The sequence below is a fragment of the Acanthochromis polyacanthus genome, chromosome 1 (genome assembly GCF_021347895.1).
Source record: "Acanthochromis polyacanthus isolate Apoly-LR-REF ecotype Palm Island chromosome 1, KAUST_Apoly_ChrSc, whole genome shotgun sequence".
In the NCBI taxonomy this organism is placed as follows: domain Eukaryota; kingdom Metazoa; phylum Chordata; class Actinopteri; family Pomacentridae; genus Acanthochromis; species Acanthochromis polyacanthus.
In genome coordinates, this window is record NC_067113.1 from 39,910,765 (window position 1) to 39,930,013 (window position 19,249).

General features: G+C 39.0%; 1 protein-coding gene across 2 annotated transcripts in view; it reads left to right on the plus strand.

Annotated features, from left to right (window-relative positions):
* tmcc3 (transmembrane and coiled-coil domain family 3) overlaps positions 1–19,249 on the plus strand; it is a 68,184-nt gene that overhangs the window by 23,744 nt on the left and 25,191 nt on the right. The gene's annotated exons all lie outside the window — the stretch shown is intronic.

Below are 19,249 nucleotides of genomic sequence, written 5' to 3' on the forward strand. Positions count from 1 at the left end.
CAGAAAATTGGCAAAACAACGAGGAAGAAAATTCCAATAATTCTTTAAAAGATTCCCTTTAAATTTTTATTTTAAAAAAATCTGCCAAATTTGACAAGAAAATTCTTAATATTTTCAAAAAATTAATAAAAATCTTCCAAAAAAATTCTAGAAATATCTAAAATGATTACATATACATCAGTAAAACTTCTGATATTTTCTTTAAGAACATTCACAAAAAAATCAACCAAAATCCAGCGAAATTCGCTGGATTTTGGTTGATTTTTTGTGAATGTTCTTAAAGAAACATTTGTTTTTTTTCCATCAAAAAATGTTAAATAATTTCCCAAAAATGTTTAAATGTGGACATCAGAAGTTTCACTGTGAAAATATATTTTTTCCCCACATTTTCAAACTTTAAAAAGGGTCGATTTTGACGACAGGAGGGTTAATTCGGCTCAATCTATTTTTACAGACCTTTACTTTTGATTCACTGCTTTGTGTTTGCATATAAGGCGTCCTTAAATTGTCAGATTCTGTGATGGGGTTTTGGTGGAGCTTCTCTCACATCCTCAGACGGTAAACTTGTCGTCATTCTGAGCTCAGACGACCTTTTATCACCATGATCTCCACATGATGTTTGCAAAGCTTTACTGTAAATACAACCCAGTGCAGGAGCAGGTTTATCCAGTCGGTCTGGCTTTGATTCCAAAAGGAGACTTTTGATGTTATAGAATATAAAACGGACATGAATGTGAAGCGATAGCGGGGTTTGTTGTTGTTGTGTCATCGAGGTCCTCGTTGGAGAAGGGCAGATGGTCATCCAGTCTGAGCCTTCCTGTTACGCCGACATGCTGCTGTTGGTATGTTGCTCCTGCTTCAGGTTGAATCGCGTGTTCTGACAGAAAGCAGATTCTCCTCTGACCCAGTTGCACAGGTCCTGTGCAGAACTGTCGAGTTATGCGACGGTTCACAGGTGTCGAACCGCTTTAGAGGTCCTCCAGGATTGGTTTAAGACACGGGTGTCCAACATGAGGCCCGCGGGCCAAAAGTGGTCCTCCAGAAGGTCCAATCAAAGTGGAAAAATTACAGAGGAGGCATTTACTGCCGATTGTAAATCAGTAAAACTATAAATTTAAAATCATTTCTAGACCATGACAAGTTGTTTTGATCATAAAGTGAAATACTAGATTGTTCTTTTGTCGTTTTGTGTCTCATTTTTGTAATATTTTGTCTTGTTTTTGCTGTTTTTTTTGTCTCACTTCTGTCATTTGTCTCATTTTTGTTGTTCTGTTTCTCGCTTTTGTCATTTTTGGTCTCGTTTGTCTGTCCATTTTTTGATGTTTTGTAACTTTTTTGTGTAGTTTTTGTTTTATTTGGTGTCGTTTTGCGTCTCACTTTTGTAATATTTTCTCTTTTTGTTGTTTTTTTGTCCAACATCTGTCGGTTCTCTTTGTGTTTTTGTCGTTTTGTGTTTCCTTTTTGTCTTGTTTGTGTTGTTTGTCTCATTTTTTGCCATTTTCTGTCTCATTTTTGTATTATTTTGTCTTGATCTTGTTGTTTTTTGTCTTTTTTTGTCTCACTTTTGTCATTTTGATCATAAAGTAAAATACTGCATCGTTCAGGTCCAAATATCTGTGACTAAATGTCGTATTTCTTTGCAGACACTCTCTGATCTGGAAGTTGTGATGTGGAAATGATGAACTGAGGATGAATGTTGATGAAACTGAATTTATTTTTCTTAATAAATTCCAGGTTGTTCATGATGTTTCATAAAAAGATAATTCCTTAAATGTGAACATTTTCAGAATGAACTTTTTTGCACTAAAACAAAGGAAACATGTGGAGTTTGTGGTTATTTATCACTTATAATTCTGTGATTTTACTGCTCACTGGAAGTCAGATTGTTCTGAATGTGGAACCTGAACTAAGATGAGTTTGACATCCTGCTTTTCGATCACAGCGTTCTCTGCTTTGAATATAATTGTTAAATAAAAGAGAGAAGCCAAAAGTGATTTTTTTTTTTTTTGCCAGCTAACTCCCACGTACACACTGTGAACCGTGTTTCCGTGGTAGAGTCCTGCTGTCCACTCAGCATCGACACGCTCAGGTGGACAAGAGAACAGTCAGAACCGTTGTTCATCTGATGACACCTTTTATGTGCTTCTCATTGACCCGAGGGAGACCGTTCCTCTCTTTTCTAACCTTTATTAGACGGCACTCGGGGGATTCTCGTGGTCGATCTTCCCAGCGATGCCTCATGTTCTCACCTGGAAGCGCTCCAGTATACGCTTAGTTTACCTCTGAACAGCTCTGTTTACGTCCGATGAAGCCTTTAATGTTACTTTAATTGGCTGTTGCTAGCATTGGTGTCATTAGCTGATTTTTTTTCTACTAAATTTGCAGGTTTAACTAAGACATTCCTGTCTTTATCTGAGGTTTCAAAAAAGGCACAAAGATGATCTGTAGTGCGGTAGTTGTTCCAAAGGCAAGGCAGCTTTATTTGTACAGCACATTTAATACACAAAGACAGTATAATAAAACATAGAGAAGATAGAAAATAAGAGGAAAATTAGAAATATATGAAGAAATAAAAGTTAAAATAAGCAATAATAGGAAAGCAGAGGCAAACAAAAGAGTCTTAACTCTCCTGTTGTCTTCATTTACTGACACCAAAAAATACACTTTCCTCGTCTGAACAATAATTTGAAAGTTCAGTTTTATCCTTTTAAGCCGCTCCTTTCAGACGCCTCCTGCTTCACCCGTTTTTCTTTGACAAATCAAATATATTGCTGTGAAAAGTATCCAGCTTGTTATTTTAGATTATTTCACCGCCTTCCTCAGCAGACTTGGCCGACGTATGGGTCATCTGATGAGCTTAAATGTAAAGTTTTGTCTGATGAGCTGGTCGGAACGTCTCTCTGAGGTTCTGGGAGGTTTGCTTGTCTCGCTACATTTAAACCAGCAGGATAGACGGACCCCTTTCGACTCGGCTCGTGGTGTTTGTTCAGTCTTTCAGCCAGTGATTCTCCACTCATCTGGCGTGATCCTGTTGATCGACGTTGAACAACTACTACAGTGTTGTGTCTAGGGCTGGACCCGAATATCCCGAATATTCGTTCGCTACGGTGGTATCCGGATATTAATTTTGGTATCCGAATATTCGCCCCCCGGTCGGACGTTACCGGGCGGAACGAATACTCGGCGTTACTGTCTTCCCTCCGCCTTCAGCCCACATCGGCTCATCCCGTCCTGTGATCACAAAACATATACACACATGTCTATGTGATCACCCCCTCCTCCCCCCAGACGAAAATAGGAATATTCGGAGCTCGTCTCTTCCCTTCGCCTTCGGCCCACTTCGGCTCATCCCGTCGTGTTCTTCGCCTCATCTCTGCTCATCCATTCCTGTTTCTTACCACCAGAATGGCCGGGTTGCTGCCGACTCTGACGTCACGCTTCACTTCGTTGCATAAACACAAGACAAGATGCTGAAGACCTCCGCTGTTTGAGAATTCTTCAGTTTAACTGAAGACAAAACGAAGGCAGTGTGCAAAATTTGCATCCGGGAGACCAGACGAACGGATCTAAATATTCGGGCTGTCTCCGCCGCCGCACCCCCCCACACCCCGTCGGACGTTACGGAGCGGAACGAATATTCGGATATTCGTCTTTAATAGGGCCGGAATATCCGGAGACCAGAAACCACTATTCGGGCCAGCCCTAGTTTCGTCATGTGTCGTAATAAACCTGAATATCTTTTAGTGTCAAGCTGCTGGTTTGGAACAGCATTTTTACATTTAAAAGACCAAAAACTGAGATTAATTGGATGAATTTGCGGCTGTAGAAAATGATCCTCGGGTGTTTTCGTTGTCTCTAATATCAAAAAATGAGGCAGCAACTAACTGTTACTTTCAGTTGCTTTTGTTGCAACAATGCGTTAATCATAAGCAAGAAAAATAAAAATCTGTCAAACAGTGACAAAAGCGACCGCAGCTTGGCCAAACAAGACTCTGTAAATGCACCTTAAACAGTGTAATGACTAATTCTAAGTGCGTCTTCAACCTGCATGACTCATCTTGGTGTAATTTGTTTGGACAGAACGTTGCACTCTTCAGGAGACTTGGAGCGTTTTGTTTGTGACGGGAACACGATCCAAACTCGGTCTGTTCAGATTACAAGGTGTACTCTCCAAGTTTGTGGAAGTGACTGCTCGCTTTGCATGCTGTGAATAAGCAGAATCGGCTGTCGCTTGCCGCCAGCCAGAGAATAAATTACACTTCGATTGGGACGACCAGCAGTTTGCTTCTTTCTTGATGTTTAGATGAATAGGGCCTCATTTCTCGCTACGAGCCTTTTAGTTTGTGGTGTTGTTCTCTCAGACTTTTTCTTCTGTGAAAGGAAAGCAAACTGATGAGAAAAGAAAACCAATTTAGCAACTCATCCACTGAATTAGAGGAGAGCAAAGAGAGTACAGCTCTGACACTACAAACTGAATTAATGCTGCAAACCGCCCATAGTGAAACACTCTCTCCTTTGAAAGCGTGTCAGATGTGGTGACTATGTAAATGTCTAGTCCTGCCTGAGATAAAACCTCTACCTTTTCAGATGTAATTTCCTGCTAAGAACATGCTTCAGGCCAGTGGTTTATATTTTGTGCTTCTTTTTTTTTTGCGTGTTTGCAGCAAAGGAGGAAAAACATGATACATAATGTACAGCTGAATGCAGAATTATACGTTGCACACTCTGTGCTGAAGGTCTTAATGCCAGTTCTTCTAGACAGACGCCACCTCTGAAGACACCACAAGAAAGATGGTCTCCAGTCTGCTGAAACCAGCCTATCAAAGATACAGAAGTTCTGGGAGACCGTTCTATGGACTGATGAGACCAAACTAGATCTCTTTGGTCCTGTGGATCAGAGGTTTGTCTGGGAGGAAGAATGAGGCATATGAGGAGAAGAACAACCTGGTGGTGGATCTGGGGTACCTTTTAAGGTGTTTTGCTTCTAATGGAATCTCCAACGTATTGAAGGCGCCATGGATTCAGGAAGTACCAGGATATTCTGGCCAAGAACATCACTCAGTACGTTGAAAAGTTGAAGCTTGGGCGTGATTGGACGTTCCAGCGAGACGATGACCCCAAACTCACATCAAAACCAACACAGGCTCCGTTAGAGATAAAAGCCTGGAAGGTTCTTGAGTGGACGTCACAACCTCCAGACTGAAGTAGGGCTGTCCTGAACAGCAGTTTCTGGGCTCTGGATATTTGGCTTCGATTAATGATGAATATCTGAATATTTGGATCGGAGTGGAACTTCTGTTGGGGGTGTCTGGGAAGACGGATGAGTCGAATACCGATCTCGTGACATCGTCTGACCAAGTGGACTGAATATTCGGATACCACCATAACGATATCGGATATTCAGGTCCAACCCTAGACTTGAAACCTCTGCACACTGTCCAATTTTAACAATCTTATAAGTTCACAGCGTGATACACTGTACAACATTAATCTAATGATCTTTGGTGATGACGTGAAGTTTGCCGTGTGCAGATTGTTCGATGAAAATTGAATCTCAGCCTACGATGTATGTGAGTCGACGTGCAAAAAGCGTGTGACGTCCATCCATGAAAAAAAAACAACCGGAGCTCCTACAGTCACAGGGAAACTAGCCAAACATGACCAGATTTAATTTTTTTCATTTAATAACACAAACTAAGTGCTGTGGCCACTATTTACAGCGGTGTTTGTGTGCGTGTGTTTGCTAGCCGCTAATGTTAGCTTACTATCCTGGGAGCTATGTCCTTCCATGCTTCGTCCGTTTTTTGTCCGGTTGTAGACCGAGCTGGGGGATGATGAAGTGTAAACTAAGTTACAAATCAAGGCCAGAGTCTATGACTTGACCGTGTTCAGATCTTCGAAAAATCACCAAGAGAAGTCAGCGTTTGGAGGCAGCAGGATTTATTTGTCGACAAAAAATCCAGGAGTAGTTCTTAGCAGCGATAACACCCCAAGAAGAACTGAAGATATGAAGCTGTGCATCATCTTGTGCACCTTGTGACTTTTATGCTCTAGAAAGGTGCTATATAAATAAAGTTTATTGTTATTATTAGCTTTATGCTGTGAGAGTTGGTCATTGGAGTGACAGTTTTGATACCATTGTATTTTTCTCAATCTATTGGTCGGATCATGACATCAGGTTATCGTATTTCACCCTAGATCTCACTTTAGAGAAGACATTAAGTTATCATTTGGTCATCTTTTATAGAGAACATGCCCAGACATGGTCAAACTTTTGCTCCACATCTTACCCTCAATATTTTGTGATAGATATCATGCATATTATTCTAAGATATGTTATAATACCATAGGTTTACGCCATTATGTTTTGAGTACATATGTTTTATTTCTGGTCTTCAGTCTAATAGCGTTTGCCATAATTACATCATCTCTTATTATATATTATTATTATTATTTTATAATAAGCTACAAGGACACGTGAGAAATGCTTCTGCTGCCACAGCTCTGCTAGGCCGTCTTCTTTGTTTGAATCTACATACTTGTTTTGATGCGTTTTGTCGCCGCAAATCATCTATTTGGGTTTACTGATCAGGACGTCATTTCATCCTGCATTTCTATTGGTTAGCAAGTTGTTGTAGGTCAGAATTTTATCGCAGCTTGTCTTTGGTCACCATGACCACGTCCATCCTTGTACCTTTCTCACTGTGCGGCATAGGAGCACCGATTTAGAGCCAAGACCAAAGATACGGCCACGATTCTCTCATGGTTGTTATCTTTAGTCTTGGACGGTCGAAAATCGCACATTGTGTAGAGACCTTTAAACCCAATGGAGAATCTGTGGTGGGATCTGCAGAAATCGGCATGTCGACCTACGAACATCGCTGAGCTGGAGACCATTGACCATGAGGAATAGGGCTATAATTCCTTGCTTGTTAGAGACGATACCTCCCGTCTACTGCAGGTCATTGCAGCTAAAGGGTCCTGCAGATACAGCCTCATAGGGGGTTGGATCATTTTGTAATCGGCTTTTTGTAAAAAAAAAAAATCTTGATATTTGCTTTGGTGTAATTCATTAAACGAGCTGTTCACCTCTTACATGGTTTATTAATCGCCTGCTGTTGGAATGTTGCTCATTTTGCCAGAATGTCAAAGGTGTCAGGAGGGTTGAATAATTGTGCATGCAGCTGTACGCTCACACATTTGGCATTTCCTCAGCATCTCTGCTGGGTTCAGAGGGGTTGTGGTCCTCTGAAGGACCCACATCACCAGCTGCAGAGCCTTCATGCATGTGCAGGAGATATCCAGAGCTCCTCTATGATTAGAAAAAGAAAGCGAGTGATATCATTGAGGAAATGGATTTGTGCAGACAGGCAGAAGGGCCGTTGTTGACTCGGTTTATCAGAATATCAATACGGTTGGTTCTTAAAGGTCAGCTAGCTCTCGTTTGTTTATTTACATGACCTACACAGTGTGCTTGTGTGTGTGAGGGGCGTATAATCGGGTATCGGGTTGCTTGTTTTCTTGCTATCACAGATCACTTTCAAAGAGGCAGAGGTCCTCTGAACTTGTGTGTTTTTGATGCAGAGGAAAGCGACAGGGGTGTGTTTCCTCCTCTGAGCTCCTGGCAGTATTCCCTCTGGGCGGGGAGACCTTCCTTCTCGTGTCAGTAAAAAAGAGATTGTCTTTCCCAAGGTCTGATTCCACGTTCTTGGCACAGCGCAGCGGGAATTTATTTTACGATCACTAAGAATAGCGTGCGTCCGCCATCAGTCACGTCAGGCGTTTCATTTGTTTTGGCCGATAAACGCACACTTTTATGAGCCTCTAAGCGTCGGATTGTCAGACTCCCAAGAAAAGAGGATAATCTGACTGTGCACTTTTCTGCTGATTTATAATCTTTCTGTGTGCTTTGGGTCTTCCTTGCTGAGCTTCTTTTGTTCTGTTTATTTTGTAATTCACTGACCATAACTGTCTGATGATCAGACCGCAACTCATGATTACGTCTTTTAGCGATTAATCTGTCCTATTGTTTGTTCATTAATCTGTCCGTTTGGCTTCAAAAAATTTCAGAAAACGGGTAAAAATTTGTCCATCATTGACTTCCGTATTTGGGTCTCATCCTTAATTCTCTGTGTTTGGGTTTATATATGACCATGATTATTGATATTTATATTTATTTATATATATTATTTATAGTTATTTAATAGTTTTATTTTATTTTTTTGGCAATTTTGTCCCGTATTTCGATGTGTGCATGTATATATATATATATATATATATATATATAATTTTATACATCATTTTTAATTAATAATGTTTTACTCTTTTATTGCGTTTTTGTGCAAATTTTCTTCTATATTTGGGTTTATATATTATCGTGATTATTGTTATTTATATCTATTAGTTTTACTTTTTTATTACTTTTTATTTACTTTATTTTTTGCTATTTTTTCTATGCTTGGGTATATATATAAATATACACATACACACATTTTTCTCATTTTTTTCTATATTTGGGTCTTACGGGGTTAAAACTTATTTCTTTGTCCATCTGCCAGTCCAAACTCATCATGAGAAGATAATCAATAAGTATTATTGATAGCCTCTTAATATTTAAGAGTCTGAAACCAGCATTTTACAGACATTTTTCCTAAAAAAAAAAAAAACTGTCTGATTCTGTGAAGATGAGATCGTTTTCTCTGTTTTATATCATTACAAATTGAACATTTTTCCTCTTTGGACTGTTGGTCAGACAAGTTTGAAGGACAGCGTGACGACATGTTGTCTTATTTTCAGTATCTTCTAATATTTCAGACTAAAGAATTCTCCAGTGCAGGTTTTACAGAGCTCCAGACTCACTTTTTCACAGGTAGCACCAACTTTCTCAGCTGGTCGCACCTCTAACCTCGTCAGAAGCAGAACACATCACTTCCTGAACATCTTCTTATCGATAGACGCTACAGTTTCCCAGTGGTCCCTAAACGCACCTCGTTGCAGATTCGTTGAAGCTGCTGCTGAGCTGCTGTGGTGCTCAGACAGGTGTGTGACCACAAATTAGTTTAAAAACAGTTAAACTAGGGTGCTCTACTGTCAGGCTTGCTCCAGATAAAACTGACTGTGATGTTTTTCTACATGTGGTCTTTCCTATGAGCATAAAAAATAGATCATGTCGTGGTGCTCGTTGTGCTCCACATTTGACACATTTATAAGCCTAAATACTGCAGTCCACCAAAGTTTTGAAAGTGCTGCTTTCCACAATTATTAATCAGTTTGAGCGACACAAATACAGCTCAATGATCATCATGCCCTCGCACAATGTGACCGCCTGAAATTTTAACTCGCACACGCTCAAAAAAACGTCCCAAATGCCACCATTTTGGACGCAGTCTGGAGCCCAGTTTTAGCTCTGTAACTGCTGGCTAACACAAGAAGAACACAACAAAAGGAGGAACTACAGGACATTTAGTTTCTTGAAAACTTTCAGGTGCTACCAATGACAGTAACGATAAAATTCACATTTTAGTTTAGCCCTGACAAATTGCTTTCTTGTTTCTTTTTATGAAAAAGAACTGCCAGAGTCTGAAATCTCTGTGTGGTGGATTGTGGCCAGCAATAATCTACAACTAATCTGCAGACAAAAAAGCCAAACCTTTGCTGGTTCCAGCCTCTCAGATGTGAGGATTTTATTCTGTTCTGTGTCACAAATGATATGAACTGACTCAATGTGGGTTTTCCAGACTGCTGGTCAGTGAAAGCAACACATTTGAAGTCGTCTCATTGGTCTGTCAGACATTTCCAGCATTTTATGCACACAGTGATAATCAGTTAATGGAAAATCAAAAGTGCTTCCATTTTTCACTGAATTGTTAGATCACAGAATTTGTCTCCGTTGTGAGCTTTTATGGTTGTGTGATGTCATATTAACCCTGTAAAACCCACATGTGCAAAAATACATTAGTTTTAGTTTATTATTTACTATTATTTATGTATATATATATTTTTTTAATCACGTTTTTGCTATTTTTTTCTACTTATGTGTATGCATATATATATATATATCCAAATAAAATAAAAAATAATGAAAATAATAAATAAATAAATGAGCAATAAAATGCAACAAAAATTATACCTATACATATATAAAATTTATTTTTTAGTTTTAAAAATAAATTTATTTCAAATTAAATTAATTATAAATTGTTATATATATATACACACACACACACACACACACATATATATATATATATATATATACACACTCATAAATTGTATTTTTTTGTTATTTTATTTTTAATTTTAATTATTTTCTTTTAATATTTTTTTCTCTTTTGGTTTTTTTTTGTGTATGTATGTATGTATATATATATATATATATATATATATACATACATACATACAAACGGTGATAATAATAATAATAATATATGTAACTATAGAAGGAAATGAGTAAAAAAACAAAAATTTAATTTAAATGTTTTATTTTTTAGGGTCTTACAGGGTTAAACTGATTTTATTCAGTACTTGCTCTGCTGGCCGAACATAACGAGCAGCATGAAGACATCAATTTTAGCTTAACTGAGAAGATGCACAGAGTAATAATCAGCAAGGAAACTGATCCTCTGTTCCAGCTTCCATTTCTGTTTCATGTTTGCTTAATGATCACCATGTACCACAGGAGACACCAGATAGACAATCCATGGACTTTCCCTGAAGCGATACAGTAGCTCATTAAATTCAACAGGTTCAGACAGAGCTCTTTGTTTTTGCTCTACTTTTGTACGATACAGGAGGCCAGCCTGTGCGGCAGTCTTAGTTTTACAGCCAACAAACACACACACAGAGCGTCCATCAGCACCACAAATCACAGCAACAAGTGGAGCCCCGGCCTTTGTTTGGCCACAGAGAGAGGAGCAGAAAGAGGACCGGTTGAATGGAAGCTGACTGATGGTCTTCGACTCGCTTGGTCGGTGACTACGCTGAGGTGCGAGCCCTCCTCTGCTCAATCGCGTCTGTTGTCAGGGCAACCGATGGAATCTGCTTCCCTCTCTGTGCCGTATCCGGGAATAAATGACGCCTAAACTTATTAAGATGAGCGAGCATGCGAGCGCGAGAGGCGGAGGCTGTGAAATGTAAATGATTGAGACATTTCACATGTAGGTACACAGGTTTACCTCCCTCCCTGTCTGCCTCTCTGTGCTGTGGATTAGGGATTGAGTGGGCTAAGCTGACAGCGAATCGACACACAGCAGCAGCGATGCCGGGTGTGTGAGTAACACGCTGCAGATTAACCGACACACAGATGCTGCTCCCATCAAACAGATCCAACACACACACACACACACACACAGTCGTATCATATAAAGCTGATTCACGGCCAGCTTTTACACCCTGTGAGCACATGTGTTTAGCTAGCTGGCTAAATTTGGTTCAACCCATCTAGCGTTTCGTAGTCCAGCCACCTAAAATCAACTGCAGAAGCATTCCTGGCCACTTGTTGTACACAAACACACATGCAGGTTCAGCAGCGACTGATTATTTTCTCTGTTTATTTTGTTCTGTTTATTTTGTAACCCTGCTATCACACTGTTAATGCTGTTTGTCATTTTAAATTACTGTTATTTGAACTCTCTTATTTATTTGTTACGTCACGGCAGAGTTATGTGACAATCGGCATACATGATTCCTTTCGTCCTTCCTTCCTTCCTATCCATCCATACGTCCTTCCTTCCTTCCTTTGATTTGTCCTTCCGTCCGTCCGTCTGTCCTTCCTACTTTCCTAACTTCCATTCATCTGTTCTTCCTTCCTTCCTTACTTCTTTCCTTTTTCCCTCCTTCCATCCATACATACATCCTTCTTTCTTCCTTTCCTCCTTCTTTCCTTCCTTCCATCCATACATACTTCTTTCGTTCCTTCTATCCCTCCTTCCTTCCTTCCCTCCCTCCTTCCTTCCTTCCTTCCATCCAAACATTCATCCTTCCTTCCATCCTTCCTTCCTTTTTTCGATCCTTCCATGCTTCCGTCTGTCCTTTCTTCCTTCCCTCCTTCTTTCCTTCCTTCCTTATTTCGATCCTTCCTTCCTTCCGTCCTTTTCGATCCTTCCATGTTTCCGTCCGTCCTTTCTTCCTTCCCTCCTTCCTTCCTTCATTCCTTCCTTCCTTCCTTCCTTCCTTTTTCGATCCTTCCATGCTTCCGTCCTCCCTTTCTTCCTTCCCTCCTTCTTTCCTTCATTCCTTCCTTCCTTCCAACCAGACATTCATCCTTCCTTCCTTCCTTCCTTTTTCGATCCTTCCATGCTTCCGTCCACCCTTTCTTCCTTCCCTTTTTCTTACCTTCCTTCTTCCTTCCATCCATACATACGTTCTTCCTTCCTTCCTTCCTTCCTTCCTTCCTTCCTTTTTCGATCCTTCTATGCTTCCTTCCTTCTTGAACTATGAGATGACATTTTATCGATAGCTACTTTTATCTCCCTCATACCCACAACTACCTTGCCTGTAAATCTTTAACTTCATCTGTATGAAGGGATTAATAGGCAAAAAAACTCAAGAATGAACTACACTATTGTATACAGGTAAATCATATAGATAAAATACCAAAAACAAACCATAAAACATAGTCTGAAAATCGTGACGTAACGTGTCTGGATCCGTTTATTGAGTCTAAATGCTGAATTGTCTTCAACTATGCAGGAAAAATCCGTTAGTTGCAGCTTCAGTCAAACACGCTCCGTTCTGCACCACGTAAATGAAGTCATGGATATTTCAGTCTGATTGGAGACCTCATGCCTGACCTCATGCCTGACCCACCTGCCAGTTATTGTTATTATGTAATCCTACAGGAGGGAGTTTGCGTTTTAAACTCAGCCAGACTGCGTGGACACGTTTGAAAGTTAATACGAGTCGTAACACAATCTCTCCGGCTCGAACCAGCGCCAACATTTCAGTGTGCTCGGCTCTAATAAGTATGTCAATGCGTCACTGTGTGTGTTTTTAAGAGCAGAACAGTGTTAAGCCCCGAGCTCGGCTTTCAAAAACGTCTCTTTAGAGGTGAGGAGTGCTGCTTTCCTTGTTGCGTTTGGCATGTAAACTCAGAATGGATCGTGTCTGCACGACCTAGATTTTCATGAACATAAGGACACGGATGTGGTGAGGCAATGTTCTTCTTCTTCTTGGCCTTAATGCCTTCATTGTGCTGCAGTTTTTCGTGTTTTTTCAGGTGGTTCAACAAGTCTTAAGCTCTGTTTGCGCTGATTGGTTGCTGCCACTTGCTTTCAGATGACGTTTTGAGCAGCTAATTCTTCACATTCTGCTTCAGACATCGCCTCTCTTCTACTCTTAGCAGCAGCCTCAACATCTGGGAAGTTGTTTGCTGTGAAGGTGCGTTCAAGTGAAGCCAACCACTTGGTTAAATTAAAGTGCAGGTTTTTATTTATATAATTGGCTTTCTACTAATTTTATTGCAGGATTATGTCTGTGTCATTCATCCAGGTCATGGTTATCGAAAGTTCTTTAAATCAATCCACTGGACTTTAAGAAAGTTCCTTGAAGACGTTTCACGAAACGTCTTCAAGGAACTTTCTTAAAGTCTAGTGGATTGATTTAAACAACTTGGGATTATTGCAGGGTTAGTTTTACCTCGAGACCAATGGTGATTTGGAATAGTTGCGGAGGATGTCTGTGATCTTAATTCCGTACGAATCCGGCATGCCTGCAACAGTACAACTAGGGCTGGACCCGAATAGTCGAATATTCGGTCGTTGTGGTGGCATCCGATTGTTAATTTAGAGGTCAGTGAGAGTAGCGTTTCTTCTCGACAAGTCTACTCAAGTTAAAGTAAAAGTATGGCAGAGTAAACCTACTCTCAGACGTATATATTTTTTCGAAAAGTAAACGTAACGTATTACGACCCACCTCTGGTTTGTGTGCAGCCTGTTGAAAGACAGGCCTAGAAAAATGCACGTCATCCATCTCGGTATCCTCCCGAATCTCCCTCTTCTTGTTGCTCTGATTTTGTCGTTTCTGTGCAGGCCTGTTGTGTATCGGCCTGCACCTGCATTTGCTCCTAAAATGCTGTCGATAATTTCCGCGGCAGCCTAAAAAAACAACTATAATACCTCCCAATCACCGAGATGCAGATTTGCACGGCACCAGCATTATCACAGGACGTCGGTGTTTGGTGAAATATGGTAGGTAATCTGCAGGGGAATTACTGCTTTACAAATTACAGACATGGAGCATTCACACAGGATTAAAATCCCAGATATCCTTCACAATTTTTCCGGATCACCACTGGTCCTCAGGCAAAACTAATCCCGTGTGAATCGGGCTTTAGAGTGATTTTTATTCTAGCGTTCGTTTTACATGATGATGATGAGCTTCGTCATCCCAGTAAGCTGTGATGCTGCAGTCTCACTGGGAAGCAAATACCCTTTCCCCCCCTCTTGTTCACTTGTTTTTTTCCGCTTAAAGAGCATAGTTGAAGCTGTTCTTAACACATAGTGGTCAGACTGAACTCTGGAGGGGCATGAAAAAATAATCAGACGTGTGCGTCGCCCACTGGAATGAGTGGAGTGGCTGCATTGCTTCTCTCTAATTGCACGCTTTTGGTTGAAATATTATTAGAACCTCGTATTTCTGGACTGATGTTATACATTTACTGACATTTTAATAGGTAAACCCAGTTATAAGAAGCTTGACGCAACTTTATGGTCATTTTGGAGACGGTATTATGTTGTGCTGCTCCTATAATCTGCCTTTAAGTAATATAACTACTGAATATTAGAAATCCATCTCGGTGGGATGAAACACAACAGTAGCACAGACGAAGCCAGGGGTGTCCAACATGAGGCCCACGGGCCAAAAGTGGTCCTCCAGAGGGTCCAATCAAAGTGTAAAAATTACAGAGAAGACATTAACTGCAGATTGTAAATTAGTAAAACTATAAATTTAAAATAATTTCTAGACCATGACAAGTTGTTTTGATCATAAAGTAAAATACTAGATTGTTCTTTTAGTCATTTTGTGTCTTATTTTTGTAATATTTTATCTTGGTTTTTTTTCAGTTTTTGTCTGCTTTTTGTTGTTTGTCTCATGTTTTTGTCGTTTTATTTCTCATTTTCGTCATTCTGTGTCTTTTTTTTGACTTCTGTCGTTTCTCTGCCCATTTTTTGTCGCTTCGTAACTTTTTTGTCTGGTTTTGTTTTGCTTCGTGTCGTTTATCTCAGTTTTTTTTCATTTTGCGTCTCATTTTTGTCATTTTGCGTCTCAATTTTGTTATATTTTGTCTTGTTTTTGTTGTTTCTCGTCCGACTTTTGTCGTTTTGTTTTCATTATTGTTGTTTTGTATTTTCTTTTTGTCTCACTTGTGTATTTTTGTCTCGTTTTTGTTGCTTTGCTTCGCGCTTTTGTCATTTTTGGTCTCGTTTGTGTCATTTCTGTCATGTTTTGTCTCATTATTGTCGTTTGTCTGTCCATTTTTGTCGCTTTGTAACTTTTTTGTTTCGTTTCGTGTCGTTTGTCTCATTTTTTTTGTCATTGTGTGTCTCATTTTTGCAATATTTTGTCTTGTATTTGTTGTTTTTTAAAGTAAAATCCTATATAATTCAGGTCCAGGTGACTAAATGTTGTGTTTCTTTGTAGACACTCTGTGATCTGGAAGTTTTAATGTGTAAACGATAAACTGAGGCTGAATGTTGTTGAAATTGAACTTATTTTTCTTAAAAAATTTCATTTTTTTTCATAATGTTTTGTCAAAAGATAATTAATTGAATGTGAATACTTTCAGAGTGTACTTTTTTTTGCCCTAAAACAAAGCGGTAATGTGAGTTAAAGCACAGAGAGCCCTTCTCCTGCTGTCACCTCCGGTTCGCTTACTCGCGGTTCGTCAGAAATGGGCGTCGGCTGCCGTGACGCCTTCAGGCACTCAGAAGAAAGCAAACCTTGATGTCAGTGAAGAATCTCGGTCTTTCCTGTCATGGGGTTTCTCGACATGTTCAGTCATAGCAGAGAGGACTATGATGTGAGGAAAGAAGGGTGAAAGTATGATGTACAACATAATAGATCAGAGCACATGTATGCTGCAAGTAAGGCAGTACAGAGGTGGAAGTCAAAAGGGGTATTTAAAGTACCACAGTAAGGAATTCATAGCTGGGTGTTTAGCTGCTGTTTCATCTTTATTTAGTGTTTGTACATGTTTAAATGCAGTTGTTGGATGTTTTTAGTGGCATTGTGTGGTTTATGTGTGTACATTTACATATTTGTGTGATCATAGCAGGGCTTAAATGAGAATAAGTCTTTAGAAAACATCAGGAATCGTCAGTTTTGGCTGAAGTCTCATTCATTTATAAGTAGCCGATGTGCAGAATAGTCTGTTCGAGCAGATATTAGTGACTCAGAGAGCACAGGCCAGCTCTGTTTCTGTACATTCAGGCAAACGTTCCCTTAAAGGCCACAGCAAAAACCCTGACCTTAGCTCGTGACCGCTCTCTATTGAAGCTCTAATCTGATTCTGATGATCCTTACTCCTCCTGGCACTCTCCATCTCCATCGCTTCAGCTTCCACGTCCTTTAAATCCTCCTCACTATTTCTGCCTTTTTCCTCGAGATTAGAGCCTCGCACATCTGCATCCTCACCTCCTGCTCCGTGTTTTAGGCCACCGTTTGAACGGCAGCAAGGCCTGCTGGGTAATCTTTGCTCTGGAAAGTGGAGATTAAAATCTCAGATTACAAGAGGAGAGGAGAGACAAGAGGGGGATTACAACTTTTTCTTTTTTTTTTTTCCATTGAGTCCCAAACTGTACGTGGACATGTAAAGCGACTGTACGGATTGTTCTGAGCCGTTCTCACACGCCCATAAACCTTTTAGAACATCCTGTTCTCGGTTTTAACCCTCCTGTTGTCTTCATGTATGGGCGCCAAAAAAATATTGTTTCCTTGTCTGAAAGAAATCCAAAAATCCCCAAATTTATGAAAATTTGCAAAACCTTCAGGAAGAAAATTCCAATAATTCTTTAAAAGGTTCCATTAAAAGTTTTATTTTTAAAAAAATCCCCCAAATTTGGCAAGAAAATACTTCAAAAAATGAATAAAAATCTTCCAAAACAGTCCTAAAAATGTCTAAAGTGATTACATTTGTAATATTTTCTTTAACCCTCGTGTCGTCAAAATTGACCTGTTTTAAAGTTTGAAAATGTGGAAAAAAAAATAAAAATTCACCGTGAAACTTCTGATGTCCACATTTTCAACATTTTTGGCAAATGTTTGAACATTTTTTTTGTGGAAAAACAAATGTTAAAATTTTTTCTTAAGAACATTCACAAGAAAATCCAACTAAAAACTTTCTCTGGATTTTGGTTGATTTTTAAAAAAAAAATTCTACTGATATATATGAAATCACTTTAGATATTATTAGAATTTTTTTAGAAGATTTTACTCATTTTTTGAAAATATTTACAAGAATTTTCTTGCCAAATTTGGGGGATTTTTTTTTTAAAATAAAACTTTTAAAGGAAACTTTTAAGGAATTATTGGAATTTTCTTCCTGAAGGTTTTGCAAATTTTCAGAATTTTTGGGAATTTTTTTGCTGAATTTTTTTGATTTTTTTTTTTTTTTTCAGACAAGGAAACTACTTTTTAGTGCCTGTAAATGAGGACAACAGGAGGGTTCAGAGCATTCACAAAAACCTTAAAAATATCTAAAGTGATTCCACATATATCAGTCAAACTTTTTTCTTTAAGAACATTCACAGAAAAATCCAGCAAATTTCGCTGGATTTTGGTTTATTTTTATGTGAATGTTCTTAAAGAAACATTTTTAACTTTTCTTTTTTTCCACCAAAAATGTTAAAAAAATTCCCCCAAAATGTTGAAAATGTGGACATCAGAAGTTTGACTGTGAAAATATATTTTTTTCCCACATTTTCAAACTTTAAAACGGTTCAGTTTTGACCTGCAGGACGACAAGAGGATAAAACATTTGTGTAGTTGTTGTTGTGAAATCATCAGCTGATGCCGCTGCAGCTATAGTAAATGAAATGCCAACGTTTCACTGAGTTATAGCTCGATATCCACCCACTACTCTCACTGCAGTGATGAGGTTTATTGACTTTTGCGTTCCTACTTTCTCACCAGTGCTGTTACAGAGCGCTGTGGTGAACTTCATCACCTCAAATCGAACAGATTTTTTTCTGCACATTGAAGCCCTCTGTGTTGTTCTGCAGAAGCTTATTTAGCAAGACGCCGCAGAGGAAATGCTCTTAATCAGCCGCACGCGAAATAAAGTGAACTCTAGCTCATCATCATCAAACCTCATCAGCAGCATTCATTTAGAGACGTGAGCGTAATTACCACTACACATAAGACCAGATTATGGAAAAGACCGGCAGCTGCACTCTGCGTTTAACACTGTGCACCAAACAAATGTGTGCTGTTCTGCTCAGATAGCTTCATTTTCATGCTTTAAAACGCATAGTTTGTGTTATGAAGGACTGCTATGGGCTCTTATCCTTCTCTCAGTGAAGCAGAGGACCGCTTTAGAGACGAAACAACGAGAAGAAAAGCAGCTTTTGTAAAAATCCAAGGTAATTCAGCCAGCATGAGAGTTTCTCCTTTTACCCCCAGCCTCAGTTTATCATTTCCACATCACAACTTCCAGATCAGAGTGTCGACAAAGGAACACAACATTTAGTCACAGCTGTCTGGAACTGAATGATGTAGTATTTTACTTTAAAAATCAACAAACACGAGACAAAATTTTACAAAAATGAGACACAAAATGACAGAAAATGAGCTGAACGATGCAAACAAAACAAGAAAGACAAAAAAAAGCGACAAAAAAGTTACAAAGTGACAAAAAATAGACAACACAAGTGAGACAAAAAAGAATCACAAAATGACAAAAATGATGCACAAAACAATGAATAAAGCAAAACACAAAATGACAAAAATAAGTCAAGAAATACAAACAAGACAAAAAAGAAGCACAAAACGGCAAAAATGAGAAACAAAATGACAAAAGTCAGACAAAAAAGACAACAAAAGCAAAAAAATTACAAAAATTATACACAAAATGACAAAGATGAGAAACAAAATGACAAAAAAATGAGACAAAAGACATGAAACAAAACAAAGAGACAAAGAAGTTAAGAAGCAACAAAAAAATAGACAAACAACACAAGCGAGACAAAAAAGAAGCATAAAACGACTAAAACAAGAAACAAAATGACAAAAGTCAGACAAAAAAGACAACAAA